General features: G+C 40.2%; 1 protein-coding gene across 2 annotated transcripts in view; it reads right to left on the bottom strand.

Moving 5' to 3' along the window:
* LOC139754200 (uncharacterized) overlaps window positions 1–13,196 on the bottom strand; it is a 122,646-nt gene that overhangs the window by 63,809 nt on the left and 45,641 nt on the right. For both annotated transcript variants that reach the window (XM_071671416.1, XM_071671419.1), the window contains exon 3: window positions 12,817–12,935. The gene's annotated coding sequence lies outside the window, so the exon portion shown is untranslated. The remainder of the gene's footprint in view (window positions 1–12,816; window positions 12,936–13,196) is intronic.

The raw sequence follows: 13,196 nt of genomic DNA, 5'->3' as shown, positions 1-13,196 counted from the left end.
TTTTTCTCCATTCAAATCACCCCCCAATTAAATTCCCCTCACCCTCTGTACAAATAACCTTGCTCTTATTAAATTTTACTCTAATTTTCTTCTTCCACACCTTTACCAAACTCAGTCACCAGCTTTGCGTTTCTACATGAATCGCCACCAGCGCTGTATATCAGCGCAAAAACTGACTCCTTCCCCCGCTCTCTCATCCCCAACAGACTTCATATTGCCCTCTTTCCAACTCTTGCATTTTACCTCCCCACAAACCCCATCCATAAACAAATTAAACAACCATGGAGACATCAAAACCCCGCCCCAAAAATAATTCATGAGAACCAATCACTTTCCTCTCTTCCCACACGACATTTCCTTACATCCTCGATAAAAACTTTTCCTGTTCTAACAACTTGCCTCCCCCCCCCATATATAAAAAAAAAAAAAAAAAAAAAAAAAATATATATATATATATAAAAAAAATTTATATATATATATAATAATATATATATATATATATATTATATATATATATCCTATCCCTGGGGATAGAGGAGAAAGAATACTTCCCACGCATTCCTCACGTGTCGTAGAAGGCGATTAAAGGGGACGGGAGCGGGGGGGCTGCAAACACTCCCTCCTTGTATTTTAACTTTCTAAAAGGGGAAACAGAAGAAGGAGTCACGCGGGGAGTGCTCATCCTCCTCGAAGGCTCAGGTTGGGGTGTCTAAATGAGTGTGGATGTGGCCAAGATGAGAAAAAAGGAGAGACAGGTAGTATGTTTGAGGAAAGGAACCTGGATGTTTTGGCTCTGAGTGAAACGAAGCTCAAGGGTAAAGCGGAAGAGTGGTTTGGGAATGTCTTGGGAGTAAAGTCAGGGGTTAGTGAGAGGACAAGAGCGAGGGAAGGAGTAGCTCTACTCCTGAAACAGGAGTATTGGGAGTACGTGACAGAGTGTAAGAAAGTAAATTCTAGACTGATATGGGTAAAACTGAAAGTTGAAGGAGAGAGATGGGTGATTATTGGTGCATATGCACCTGGGCATGAGAAGAAAGATCATGAGAGACAAGTGTTTTGGGAGTAGCTGAATGAGTGTATTAGTAGTTTTGATGCACGAGACCGGGTTACAGTGATGGGTGATTTGAATGCAAAGGTGAGTAATGTGGCAGTTGAGGGAATAATTGGTGTACATGGGATGTTCAGTGTTGTAAATGGAAATGAAGAGCTTGTAGATTTATGTGCTGAAATAGGACTGGTGATTGGGAATACCTGGTTTAAAAAGCGAGATATACATAAGTATACGTATGTATGTAAGTAGAAGAGATGACCAGAGAGCGTTATTGGATTACGTGTTAATTGATAGGCGCGCGAAAGAGAGACTTTTGGATGTTAATGTGCTGAGAGGTGCAACTGGAGGGATGTCTGATCATTATCTTGTGGAGGCAAAGGTGAGGATTTGTAGAGGTTTTCAGAAAAGAAGAGAGAATGTTGGGGTGAAGAGAGTGGTGAGAGTAAGTGAGCTTGGGAAGGAGACTTGTGGGAGGAAGTACCAGGAGAGACTGAGTACAGAATGGAAAACGGTGAGAGCAAAGGAGGTAAGGGGAGTGGGGGAGGAATGGGATGCATTTAGGGAAGCAGTGATGGCTTGCGCAAAAGATGCTTGTGGCATGAGAAGTGTGGGAGGTGGGCAGATTAGAAAGGGTAGTGAGTGGTGGGATGAAGAAGTAAGATTATTAGTGAAAGAGAAGAGAGAGGCATTTGGACGATTTTTGCAGGGAAATAATGCAAATGAGTGGGAGATGTATAAAAGAAAGAGACAGGAAGTCAAGAGAAAGATGCAAGAGGTGAAAAAGAGGGCAAATGAGAGTTGGGGTGAGAGAGTATCATTAAATTTTAGGGAGAATAGAAAGATGTTTTGGAAGGAGGTAAATAAATTGCTTAAGACAAGGGAACAAATGGGAACTTCAGTGAAGGGGGCTAATGTGGAGGTGATAAGAAGTAGTGGTGATGTGAGAAGGAGATGGAGTGAGTATTTTGAAGGTTTGTTGAATGTGTTTGATGATAGAGTGGCAGATATAGGGTGTTTTGGTCGAGGTGGTGTTCTAAGTGAGAGGGTTAGGGAAAATGATTTGGTAAACATAAATGAGGTAGTAAAAGCTTTGCGGAAGATGAAAGCTGGCAAGGCAGTGGGCTTGGATGGTATTGCAACGGAATTTATTAAAAAAGGGGGTGACTGCATTGTTGACTGGTTGGTAAGGTTATTTAATGTATGTATAATTCATGGTGAGGTGCCTGAGGATTGGCGGAATGCTTGCATAGTGCCATTGTACAAAGGCAAAGGGGACAAAGGTGAGTGCTCCAATTACAGAGGTATAAGTTTGTTGAGTATTCCTGGTAAATTATATGGGAGGGTATTGATTGAGAGGGTGAAGGCATGTACAGAGCATCAGATTGGGGAAGAACAGTGTGGCTTCAGAAGTGGTAGAGGATGTGTGGATCAGGTGTTTGCTTTGAAGAATGTTTGTGAGAAATACTTAGAAAAGCAAATGGATTTGTATGTAGCATTTATGGATCTGGAGAAGGCATATGATAGAGTTGATAGAGATGCCCTGTGGAAGGTATGAAGAATATATGGTGTGGGAGGCAAGTTGTTAGAAGCAGTGAAAAGTTTTTATCGAGGATGTAAGGCATGTGTACGTGCAGGAAGAGAGGAAAGTGATTGGTTCTCAGTGAATATAGGTTTGCGTCAGGGGTGTGTCATGTTTCCATGGTTGTTTAATTTGTACATGGATGGGGTTGTTAGGGAGGTGAATGCAAGAGAATGCAAGAGAGATGTGCGGTAATAAAATGAGTGTGGTTGAGAGAGCAGAAGAGGGTGTTTTGAAATGGTTTGGTCACATGGAGAGAATGAGTGAGGAGAGGTTGACAAAGAGGATATATGTGTCAGAGGAGGAGGGAACGAGGAGAAGTGGGAGACCAAATTGGGGGTGGAAAGATGGAGTGAAAAAGATTTTGAGTGATCAGGGCCTGAACACGGAGGAGGGTGAAAGGCGTGCATGGAACAGAGTGAATTGGAACGATGTAGTATACTGGGGTCGACGTACTGTCAATGGATTGAACCAGGGCATGTGAAGCGTCTGGGGTAAACCATGGTAAGTTCTGTGGGGCCTGGATGTGGAAAGGGAGCTGTGGTTTCGGTGCATTATTACATGACAGCTAGAGACTGAGTGTGAACGAATGTGGCCTTTATTGTATTTTCCTAGAGCTACCTCGCACACATGAGGGAGGAGGGGGTTGTTATTTCATGTGTGGTGGGGTGGCGATGGGAATTAATAAGGGCAGACAGTATGAATTATGTACATGTGTATATATGTATATGTCTGTGTGTGTATATGTATGTATATGTTGAGATGTATAGGTATGTATATTTGCGTGTGTGGACGTGTATGTATATGCATATGTATGTGGGTGGGTTGGGCCATTCTTTCGTCTGTTTTTTTGCGCTACCTCACTAACGCGGGAGACAGCGACAAAGCAAAATAAATAAAAAATAATATATATATATATATATATATATATATATATATATATATATATATATATATATATATATATATATATATATATATTTTTTTTTTTTTTTTTTTTTTTTTTATACTTTGTCGCTGTCTCCCGCGTTTGCGAGGTAGCGCAAGGAAACAGACGAAAGAAATGGCCCAACCCCCCCCCATACACATGTACATACACACGTCCACACACGCAAATATACATACCTACACAGCCTTCCATGGTTTACCCCAGACGCTTCACATGCCTTGCTTCAATCCACTGACAGCACGTCAACCCCTGTATACCACATGACTCCAATTCACTCTATTTCTTGCCCTCCTTTCACCCTCCTGCATGTTCAGGCCCCGATCACACAAAATCCTTTTCACTCCATCTTTCCACCTCCAATTTGGTCTCCCTCTTCTCCTCGTTCCCTCCACCTCCGACACATATATCCTCTTGGTCAATCTCTCCTCACTCATTCTCTCCATGTGCCCAAACCATTTCAAAACACCCTCTTCTGCTCTCTCAACCACGCTCTTTTTATTTCCACACATCTCTCTTACCCTTACGTTACTTACTCGATCAAACCACCTCACACCACACATTGTCCTCAAACATCTCATTTCCAGCACATCCATCCTCCTGCGCACATCTCTATCCATAGCCCACGCCTCGCAACCATACAACATTGTTGGAACCACTATTCCCTCAAACATACCCATTTTTGCTTTCCGAGATAATGTTCTCGACTTCCACACATTTTTCAAGGCTCCCAAAATTTTCACCCCCTCCCCCACCCTATGATCCACTTCCGCTTCCATGGTTCCATCCGCTGACAGATCCACTCCCAGATATCTAAAACACTTCACTTCCTCCAGTTTTTCTCCATTCAAACTCACCTCCCAATTGACTTGACCCTCACCCCTACTGTACCTAATAACCTTGCTCTTATTCACATTTACTCTCAACTTTCTTCTTCCACACACTTTACCAAACTCAGTCACCAGCTTCTGCAGTTTCTCACATGAATCAGCCACCAGCGCTGTATCATCAGCGAACAACAACTGACTCACTTCCCAAGCTCTCTCATCCCCAACAGACTTCATACTTGCCCCTCTTTCCAGGACTCTTGCATTTACCTCCCTTACAACCCCATCCATAAACAAATTAAACAACCATGGAGACATCAAACACCCCTGCCGCAAACCTACATTCACTGAGAACCAATCACTTTCCTCTCTTCCTACACGTACACATGCCTTACATCCTCGATAAAAACTTTTCACTGCTTCTAACAACTTGCCTCCCACACCATATATTCTTAATACCTTCCACAGAGCATCTCTATCAACTCTATCATATGCCTTCTCCAGATCCATAAATGCTACATACAAATCCATTTGCTTTTCTAAGTATTTCTCACATACATTCTTCAAAGCAAACACCTGGTCCACACATCCTCTACCACTTCTGAAACCGCACTGCTCTTCCCCAATCTGATGCTCTGTACATGCCTTCACCCTCTCAATCAATACCCTCCCATATAATTTACCAGGAATACTCAACAAACTTATACCTCTGTAATTTGAGCACTCACTCTTATCCCCTTTGCCTTTGTACAATGGCACTACGCACGCATTCCGCCAATCCTCAGGCACCTCACCATGAGTCATACATACATTAAATAACCTTACCAACCAGTCAACAATACAGTCACCCCCGTTCTTAATAAATTCCACTGCAATACCATCCAAACCTGCTGCCTTGCCGGCTTTCATCTTCCGCAAAGCTTTTACTACCTCTTCTCTGTTTACCAAATCATTTTCCCTAACCCTCTCACTTTGCACACCACCTCGACCAAAACACCCTATATCTGCCACTCTGTCATCAGACACATTCAACAAACCTTCAAAATACTCATTCCATCTCCTTCTCACATCACCGCTACTTGTTATCACCTCCCCATTTACGCCCTTCACTGAAGTTCCCATTTGCTCCCTTGTCTTACGCACCCTATTTACCTCCTTCCAGAACATCTTTTTATTCTCCCTAAAATTTACTGATAGTCTCTCACCCCAACTCTCATTTGCCCTTTTTTTCACCTCTTGCACCTTTCTCTTGACCTCCTGTCTCTTTCTTTTATACTTCTCCCACTCAATATATATATATATATATATATATATATATATATATATATATATATATATATATATATATAGCGTGGACTATAGATAGAGTTGTGCGCAGGAGGGTGGATGTGCTGGAAATAAGATGCTTGAGGACAATGTGTGGTGTGAGGTGGTTTGATCGAGTAAGTAATGTAAGGGTAAGAGAGATGTGTGGAAATAAAAAGAGCGTGGTTGAGAGAGCAGAAGAGGATGTTTTGAAATGGTTTGGGCACATGGAGAGAATGAGTGAGGAAAGATTGACGAAGAGGATATATGTGTTGGAGGTGGAGGGAACAAGGAGAAGTGGGAGACCAAATTGGAGGTCGAAAGATGGAGTGAAAAAGATTTTGAGTGATCGGGGCCTGAACATGCAGGAGGGTGAAAAGAGGGCAAGGAATAGAGTGAATTGGATCGATGTGGTATACCGGGGTTGACGTGCTGTCAGTGGATTGAATCAGGGCATGTGAAGCGTCTGGGGTAAACCATGGAAAGTTGTGTGGGGCCTGGACGTGGAAAGGGAGCTGTGGTTTCGGGCATTATTGCATGACAGCTAGAGACTGAGTGTGAAGGAATGGGGCCTTTGTTGTCTTTTCCTAGTGCTATCTCGCACACATGAGGGGGAGGGGGATGGTATTCCATGTGTGGCGAGGTGGCGATGGGAATGAATAGGGGCTGACAGTGTGAATTGTGTGCATGGGTATATATGTATGTGTCTGTGTGTGTATATATATGTGTACATTGAGATGTATAGGTATGTATATTTGCGTGTGTGGATGTGTATGTCTATACATTCTGTATGGGGGTGGGTTGGGCCATTTCTTTCGTCTGTTTCCTTGCGCTACCTCGCAAACGCGGGAGACAGCGACAAAGCAAAATAAATAAATAAATAAATAATATATATATATATATATATATATATATATACATATATATATATATATATATATATATATATATATATATATATATATAAGTGTTTTTGATATCTGGGAATGGATTTGGCAGCAGATGGAACCATGGAAGCGGAAGTGAATCATAGGGTGGGGGAGGGGCGAAAAATCTGGGAGCCTTGAAGAATGTGTGGAAGTTGAAAACATTATCTCGGAAAGCAAAAATGGGTATGTTTGAAGGAATAGTGGTTCCAACAATGTTGTATGGTTCAGAGGCGTGGGCTATGGATAGAGTTGTGCGCAGGAGGGTGGATGTGCTGGAAATGAGATTTTTGAGGACAATGTGTGGTGTGAGGTGGTTTGATCGAGTAAGTAATAATTGGGTAAGAGAGATGTGTGGTAATAAAAAGAGTGTGGTTGAGAGAGCAGAAGAGGGTGTTTTGAAATGGTGTGGTCACATGGAGAGAATGAGTGGGGAAAGATTGACCAAGAGGATATATGTGTCAGAGGTGGAGGGAACGAGGAGAAGTGGGAGACCAAATTGGAGGTGGAAAGATGGAGTGAAAAAGATTTTGAGTGATCGGGGCCTGAACATGGAGGAGGGTGAAAGGCATGCAAGGAATAGAGAGAATTGGAACGATGTGGTATATCGCAGTCGACGTGCTGTCAATGGATTGAACCTAGGTATGTGAAGTGTCTGGGGTAAACCATGGAAAGTTCTGTGGGGCCTGGATGTGGAAAGGGATCTGTAGTTTCCATGCATTATTATATGACAGCTAGAGACTGAGTGTGAACAAATGTGACCTTTGTTGTCTTTTCCTAGCGCTACCTCGCACACATGAGGGGGAGGGTGTTATTTCATGTGTGGCGAGGTGGCGAAGGGAATGAATAAAGGCAGGCAGTATGAATTATGTACATGTGTATATATGTATATGTCTGTGTGTGTATATGTATGTATACATTGAGATGTATAGGTATGTATATTTGCGTGTGTGGATGTGTATGTATATACATGTGTATGTGGGTGGGTTGGGCCATTCATTCGTCTGTTTCCTTGCGGTAACTCGCTAATGCGGGAAACAGTGAGAAAGCAAAATAACAAAGGAGTAACAATGTTAGTTTGAAATGGTTCACAACATGAGTTGGAAGAACAGAAAAGAATATTATACTAAACATTTTCATACTACCATGAGAATAATGACAATTACAACAATATGATTGGTAAGAGTGGAAAATATAGAAATGAAACAAAATGAGTTAAAAATAAAAAGGAAGCCCATTTAATCAAAAAACTAATAGAAAATAAAAACAAAGACTCAAGATCATATTGGAATATATTAAAAGATAGAAGAATATCAGTAAAATTCCTATTGCACTTGATCATTTCTATGAACATTCTAAACTGCTTTCTAGAGAAGATGACACCGAAAATGGAAATGAAGTACTGTATATGAGGTTAACAACGCAAACATTTCAGTTATACTTAATAACCACAACACTGTTGGGGAAATAAAAAGATGGTAAACAAAAACATAAACAAAAATAAAAAAAGACCTAAGGAAATGATATAATATTTAATGAATATATCAAATGTCATATGGAGAGAATAAGTGAGGAAAGACTGACAAAGAGGATATATGTGTCAGAGGTGGAGGGAACAAAGAGAAGTGCGAGACCAAATTGGAGGTGGAAGGATGGAGTGAAAAAAAATTTTGAGTGATCAGGGCCTGAACATGCAGGAGGGTAAAACGCATGCAAGAAATAGAGTGAATTGGAACAATGTGGTATACTAGGGTCGATGTGCTGTCAATGGATTGAACCAGGGCATGTGAAGCATTTGAGATAACCCATATAAAGTTTTGTGGGGCCTGGATTTGGAAAGGGAGCCGTGGTTTCGGTGCATTATACATGACAGCTAGAGACTGAGTGTGAACAAAAGTGGCCTTTTGTTGTCCTTTCCTCACGCTACCTCGCGCACATGCTGGAGGAGGTGGATGTCATTTCATGTGTGGCAGGGTAGCGACGTGAATGGATAAAAGCAGCAAGTATGAATTACGTACATGTGTATATATGTATATGTCTGGGTATGTATATATATGTATACGTTGAAATGTATAGGTATGTATATGTGCATGTGTGGACGTGTATGTATATACATGTGTATGTGGGCAGGTTGGGCCATTCTTTCGTCTGTTTCCTTGAGCTACCTTGCTAATGCGGGAGGCAGCAACAAAGTATAATATCTATATAAATATCAAATGTATCAACACTTACTCTACCCCTTATATGGTTAACTGTTTGATAATATTCTTGACACTGGTGTTATCCTATTTAAGTGACTCGTTGAAACTACAGTTCCATTGCATATGAATAAGGGTGACATTCATGACCCCTAACAATTACAGAGAATCATGCTCCTCAGTTGTATGGGAAAACTCTTTACTTCGGTATCAAATGAACATCTAAATGAGAATTCAAAGGAAATGCTTATCATTAATCAGTCATAATCTGGATTCAGACATGAATACTCCACATTAGATCATATATATCTGCTTAAATGTATAACTGATATGTTTTGCTGGTAAAAGAGTTGAATTTTTTGTTGGTTTGTAGACTAAGAGAAAGCATTTGCTATGATGTGGTAAGAGGGTTTATAAGTTAGTGAAGGAGACTGTGAATGGCAAGATACTGAATGCAATCAGAAATATGCAAAGTAATAATTGATGCTATAGATGTCTGATACATTCATATGTAACATGGAGGCTAAAAACTTGTCTCCTCTACTCTTAGCATTTTATGTTAATGATATTGAAGAAAAATTAATTGATTAAAATTGTAATTCTATAGATATTAGTGATGATTTGTTAATTCTTACTTGAATTTACTTGTGTTAATCTATGAATGTGATACAATGATATTCTGTGACAGTGAGCAGGAGATGAACCAGGCATTAACAGGTTTGCATGCCTATTGCAGCAACTGGAAATTATAAGTAAATTGTAGCAAAACAAAAACCGTAGTGTTCAGCAGGGGCAGAGTTCAAACTACTAAGTATAATTCTAAATTTGGTTGAAAGAACTTTTGAGACGTAAGTAAATGCAAGTACCTTGGTATATCATTTAATCACAATGGTAGGTTTCATATAGAACTGGAGTTAAAAGAACTGGCAAAAAGAGCTATGTATTCACTAATACATACAAGTCTTAAGTTTAATTTGACAGTTTTTATACAGATTGAACTGTTTGATACTATGGTGTTGCCAGTTATGATTTATGCACCAGAAATATGAGGTCACTATGTTGCAAGGGTGATGTAATTATTGCAAATAAAATTTTCAAAGCATGTGTTTTGTGTTCATAAGAACAAAAGCTCTTATATAGAGTATGGAAAACTTGGTGTCCACCCACTCAAAATTCATATCAAATGTAGAATGATTGGATACTGGTCGGGATTGATTTCACGTAAAAACACTTACCTGAGTCATCTAATGAATCCTTGTTTTTTGCAATCAGACATGCTCGATGTTTACACCTCACCATGGATAGCTTGTAGCAAGAGCATATGTAATGACTGTGGTATGTCTAGGGTTTGGTTATTGCAAAATATTACCAAGCCAACTTGGTTCAAAAAGGCAACCAAATTAAGGGCAAAAGATCAAAGGATCACTACTTGAAATAACAATTTGTTAACTAAATCAATTGGTAGTAATACAGAATGTATAAAAAGGTACATGGTATGGAGGAATATCTTGTAAAATCATTATGGGTAACTGTGCTTTTGTGAGCAAACTACAAGCTTGTAACAATAAATTGAGGATTCATATCGAGATGAGAGTAAGGTAGATCATATTTGCAGCAAATGTGATGCAAATGTTGTGGGTGATGTGTAACATGCATTATTTCAGTATGAATAAGATGATACTGTTAAGCTGCAAAATTAGTATATTCAAAACTAATATAAATCTAGGCCAACTCAGTTTAAATAATTCTGTTACTGCAAACTACTAATATAACTGTCCTTAACAAACTATCACTCATTTTGAGGGCAATGTTTAGTATAATTAAATGAATTAATCTACTTAAAAGTAAATGTAACTATCATTGATAAGTCATGTTATTAAGTTATTCAAATGTCAATGGCAAATTATATTTCAAGATAGTTGCTAATGTTATTAAGGAGCTGTGCTCCATAATTTTTGTAAAAGTCAAATGCAAATAAATCATTCTAGTCTATTCTGTATTCTATTCATACCAGACAACACCCTACACCAGTTGTGCTACACCATCCAGTAAATACCACACAACACCCTACACTAGCTGTACTACAACATCCAGCACACACCACACAACACCCTACACCAGCTGTGCAACATCATCCAGCACACACCACACGACAACCTATATCAACTGTGATACAACTACCAGCATACACCATACAACACCTTACATAAACTGTGCTACATCGTCCAGCACACACAACACAATACCCTACATCAACTGCGCTACACCATCCAGCACACATCACACACCTGACACCACCCAGCACACACAATTTTGCTGCACATACCACACAATAACCTACACTAGCTAGGGTACACCATCCAGCACACACCCTACAGCACCTGTGTTACACCATCCAGCGCATACCACATAACATCCTACATTAGCTGTGGTACACAATCCAACACACCACACACCCTACAGCACCTATGTTGCACCATCTAGCACACAGTATACAACACCCTACACTAACTGTGGTGCACCATCCAGCACACACTACACAACACCATATGTCAAGTGTGCTGCACCATCTAGCACACACAACATAACACCCTACAGCATCTGAGCTAAAAAACTAGCACACACCACGCAACACATAAACCATCTGTGCTACGCCATTCAGCATACACCACACAACACCCTACATCAGCAGTGCTATAACACAGTATCAGGATACATCACCATACAGCAACAATACTACACCATCTAGCACTCATCATACAACACCCTATACTAGCTGTGCTACACTTACCAGAACACACAACACAACATGCTACATCATCATACACCAAACACTACATCTACTGTGATACACCAATCAGAACAGAACACACACCATCCTACACAAGTTGTGCTATACCATCGAACATACACCACCCTAAACCAGCTGACCTACACCATCCAGCACATACCACACAACACCCTATACAAGCTGTGCTACACCATCCAGCACACAGCACCCTACTCAGCTGTGTTACACCTACAAGCACACACCACACAACACCCGAAACCAACTATGCTACACCATCCAACACACCACATAAAACCCTTTCCTACTTGTTCTACACCTGTAAACATAGCACTTTGTGACCACACAACACCCTAAACCAGCTATGCCACACCTACCAGCACATACCACTCAACACCCTATACTAGCTACGCTACATCATCTAGTACACACCATACACCACCATATACCAGCCATGCTACATCCACCAGTACATCTAACACAACACCTTGCACCAGTTGTGCTACACTATCTAGCACCCATAACACAATACCCTATACCAGTTGTTCTACATGGACCAGCACACACCCCACAATCCTCTACACCAGATGTGCTACACCATTTAGCACAGATCACAATACACCATATAACAGCTGTCCTACACCTACCAGCACACACCACACAACACTATATCCCAGCTGTGCTGTACCATATAGCACATACTACACATCACCCTACAACAGGTATGCAATATCATCTGACACACACCACCTAATGTATGCTGACCAGCACACACCACACAGTAATAGTCAATTCAATTTGTAATGACTCAAAAGAGTTGAATCACAGAATAACTACAATGAAACATATAGGTATTTAAATACTTCCTTTTCTATGAGTTTCAGGCAGTAGACAGTAAGAGGAAATACAATTAAATTCACCTTGATATAGGTCATGCTTTCCGTAAAGTTAATCACAAAAACCAAGTAAAGGTGGAGGAGTTTGGTATGAAAAATTCTTAACTGACAAAAGGCAACTTAATGAATAGAAAACAAGATAGTTATTTGTAATATATAATATCTAATTGTGGGAGTAGCCTCAAGTGACATTCCTCAGAGGATTAATTTTTGGTCTGAGTTATTTATGACTCACTGTTGACCTGGATAGAGGTTACCAGACTCCACTCAGTAGTGGCTACAACATAAATAAAAAGTCACCTTTGATGAGGTTGAATGATCGAAGTACAATCTTGTGTGAAAAGCTTCTCACTCTAACTTAGTCCATCCTTTTTTTCTCTGCTACTGATTGTAACGCAGCATTGAAGCTGCAGGAGCCCCTGGAGAAGGGTTCTTGGGGTTATACAATATTAAAGAACTGGATATATGAAGAAACTGCAGTTTAAGTAAATTAGCTCAACACCCAAGTCAGAATGAAAATATCTTTAGAAGAAATGAAAGCTCTATTGGAGGACCCAAATAACCTATTAAAGTGGAGATAAAGAGGCAAATAAATCTTTAACATGTAAAATGCAAAGTACTGAGCATGGGAAGTCTAAAATAATATCATTTATGAAATTAGTGAAGTGAAAATCAATGAA

Source organism: Panulirus ornatus, chromosome 16, assembly GCF_036320965.1.
Source record: "Panulirus ornatus isolate Po-2019 chromosome 16, ASM3632096v1, whole genome shotgun sequence".
In the NCBI taxonomy this organism is placed as follows: Eukaryota; Metazoa; Arthropoda; class Malacostraca; order Decapoda; family Palinuridae; genus Panulirus; species Panulirus ornatus.
The sequence above is the reverse complement of the archived record's forward strand: the minus strand, read 5'-3'. Positions and strand labels throughout refer to the sequence as shown.